At 59.5% G+C, this 3119-nt stretch overlaps 1 protein-coding gene across 3 annotated transcripts in view; it reads left to right on the top strand.

Annotated features, from left to right (window-relative positions):
• ANO8 (anoctamin 8) overlaps positions 1-3119 on the top strand; it is a 35820-nt gene that overhangs the window by 3805 nt on the left and 28896 nt on the right. The window contains exon 1 of one of the 3 annotated variants that reach the window (XM_032797355.2): positions 7-21. The exons of the other annotated variants lie outside the window; for them this stretch is intronic. The gene's annotated coding sequence lies outside the window, so the exon portion shown is untranslated. Of the gene's footprint in view, positions 1-6; positions 22-3119 lie in introns of those variants that run through there. 3 annotated transcript variants of the gene reach the window in all.

The following is a 3119-nucleotide window of genomic DNA, read 5'->3' as shown; positions in this document are numbered from 1 at the left end:
CGGCACCGGCCGGGGTCTTGGGTAGGCTCGTGCGCGCGGCCCGGGGGGGTCCTGGGGGCGCCAGCGGGGCCGGGCCCTGCAGCGCTGCGGTAAAATCCGCTGGCCCGGGCTTGGAGCGACCCCCCCAGCGAGAGCAGCTCCTGCCGGGGGCCCGGCTGCGCCGCTCCGGGGGGCTGGAGCAGCGCGGGGGGGCTCGTGTTCCTCGTAACTCGAAAGCGCCTTTGCGGGTTCCCTGCCTGGCCAGCAGCCCCGGGGGGAGACGGCCAAGGCAAGGGGGCGGGGGGTCGGTCCTGCCTCTGCTTTGGGCCGTACCCCATTGACTGTGTGCGGGGGGCGGGGGGAGCGCTCCCTGCAGATGCCACCCAGCTGCTGTCAGTGAAGCCAGCAGGACTTTGGGGAGCAGAGGTGGGGAGAGCTAGGCTGGGGGGGGCAGGAATGCTCCTTCAAGGCAGCAGGATGGGGGGGGACGTTGGTCCTAAAACGCCCTGGACCATGTGGCCTCCCCCTGACTTCCTCAGCGCTGAGCCCCTTTTGCAGTCAGGGCCCGTGAGGGTGTTGTGGTTCTGCTCAGATCCAGAGGGCTCAGTGTGGGGAGAAGTGGGGGAGACTCCCCAAAGGCCCAGGCAGCCACAGGGATCTGTGATAAGGGAAAAACCCTGCAACTGAAATTCCCAGACAGATGCGGGCGCGTGAAGAGTGACCTAATTTATGTCCTCCTAGGAACTGGGCATCTGTGGCAGCGTAATTGGCGATTACAGCCTAGTAAACAGGCGCGCTGTGTGTCAGAGAACTGCCTCGGGCTTCCCTGGGAGGCCGGGGCTGGTGGTGAATTGGTACCAAAGCGCTCTGCGGCTTCTGTGACCTTAGTGTGGCGAGCCCAAGGTTAGCTGCACGGGAGCTTGGTGCCGGGCTGGTATGAATGGGAAAGAGAGATGCAGCTGAACCAAAGAACGGGCATTAAAGCCCCGAGCCAGCCCCTGCCGTGAATGGGAGGTTTCAAGCCCAAAAGAGTCCATTGATAACAAGGGAGTCAAGCCAGCGCTGAGCGTGACCAGTTATTTCTAGAAGGCCAGGTTTTGCTCCCATTTACACAAGGAGTCCAATCTGGAGTCACTTCACTGGCACCAGGGGAGTGACTCCTGAATTGCGGTGGTGGAACTGACACTAGAATTTGGCCTTGTCTCTTGGGTTCTGCAGGGAGCTGTCAGCATTGCCGTTGTGTCTGTTCTCACAGGGGGACTGAACCAGGACTCCTGGGTTCTGTACCCCGGCTCAGGGAAGGGAATGTTGTCGAGTGGTTAGAGCAGGGAGCCGTGAAAGTTGAGACGTCTGGATTCTGTTCTAGTCTCTGGGATGGAGCATGGTTAGAGCTGGGGGCTGGCAGTCAGGATTCCTGGGTTCTTTTCCTACCTCAGCCACTTGCTTGTTCCGTGACCTTGGACAAAATCACTTCACCCCCCTGTGCCATGAGTAGAGTGGGGATAATATTTACCTACCTGCCAGGGGTGTGGGGGCAGTCGTCAGGTTTGCTACATTCAGGTTCATAAAGTGCTTTGAGATCCTCGGTGGAGAAGCGCCAGAGATGGTGCTCTGGATTATTATTCCCTGCTTGGTCCCCTGCATCAAGGATCTCTCCAAGGCCTGGAACAGGAGTGCTGCAGACCTCGCTGGCTGGCAGATGATCCTGCCACAGGAGAAACAATTACATTACCCAGAAAGACCTGCTATTCAAGAGGCTTTTGTGATGGAGCAGTGGGGCTTCCTGGGAGCTAGGGACTAGAGCACAGGCTCCTGCGTAGAGCCAGGGTAACTGCCCCTGATCGCAGAGGGGACCAGGCCAGGCATGATGCAGCTGCAGACTCAGCACTGAGGGCAGCTGGGCTTTGGCAGGACTTTCCTGCACTAAGTTCCCATCTCCCGCAGTGGGAGCTGGAAATGAAGCTGGGAGGGGGCCGGCTTTGGATGTCCCATTGTATCAGGGAGGGAGCAGGACCCAACCCCCAGAAGAAGAGATGGTGCTGCCACGGGGGGAAATGTAAGGCCCCGGGCCCCTCCCCAGCTGGGTGGTTGCAGGGGGCTCTGCCTTGCAGAGGTGGTGGTGGAGGTTTTGTTCATTCACTGCCAGAGAGTGGAGCTCTGCCCAGCCTGCGCAGCCAAAGCAGAAAGTCTGAATCAGAGACAGCTGCAGCGCTAGTCCTGAGGACTCTCACCTACCCATCACACACATGCTCCCATTCCACACCGGCCTGGGAAGCGTGTTCACATCTGGGCATGTACGTTCACATGCACACTTAGCATGTGTATCTGTATGCACATGTACTGGCTTACACTATTGTGTGTGCTGGCAGATGCAGGCGGTTTGAGTGCTGGCAGGTGCCTATCTGTGAATGCGTGTGTCAGCATGCCTGTATGTGTGAGTGTGCATGTGTGTGAGTGGCGTGTGCATCTGGATGAGTAGCACACACCCCTGCCTTCCCAGAGCAGTGCTCCTGCCTGCCCGCTTCCAGCCCTTTGTTTCGCAGCCTGTAATCACAACTCTTGGAGCAAGGCTTTAATAATTCATGATCAGCAGGAGGATGAGCTCATCCCGCCTGGTGCAAGGAATCTGCTCCTTGGAATCGCAGCTTGGGCTCTGGGGGCTTCGTTTTGTTGGCCTGGCTGAGCCGTCTCCCCGCTCCTGCAGTGCAGAGGTCCTTTGGAACCTGGCCACCCTGGACCCGTGCTGGCCTTAGGCATAAGCAGCGTGTGCGCGTGGCTTGGATCTCTGCAGCAGTGGGGCCCAGCACAGACTCTGCCATGCGGGCTTGGGCCGAACCTCCTCCAGCAGTGAGACTGAAAGGGCAGGCAGCTCTAGCCCCATCTACCCCTTGGGCAGAGTGTGATGGAGTAGGGGCTGTCTGTGTGGGGAACGGGAAAGCAGGGGAGGACTTTAGATGATGGACAGGTGCTCAGGCTGTAACCCGACCCGGCAGGGAGGAGGGGGGGGCACCTGGGCGGAGGGGAAGAGAACAAAGGATTCGGCCGGAGGAGGAAAGGCAGGACAGTTTGGGTTTGGGGCTGTGGGCGGAATTCAGGGAATCCTAGCTGGGATCCAAGCACCCTGAACCCCCAGAAGGACT

This window comes from Chelonoidis abingdonii, chromosome 11 (genome assembly GCF_003597395.2).
Source record: "Chelonoidis abingdonii isolate Lonesome George chromosome 11, CheloAbing_2.0, whole genome shotgun sequence".
In the NCBI taxonomy this organism is placed as follows: Eukaryota; Metazoa; Chordata; order Testudines; family Testudinidae; genus Chelonoidis; species Chelonoidis abingdonii.
The sequence above is the reverse complement of the archived record's forward strand: the minus strand, read 5'-3'. Positions and strand labels throughout refer to the sequence as shown.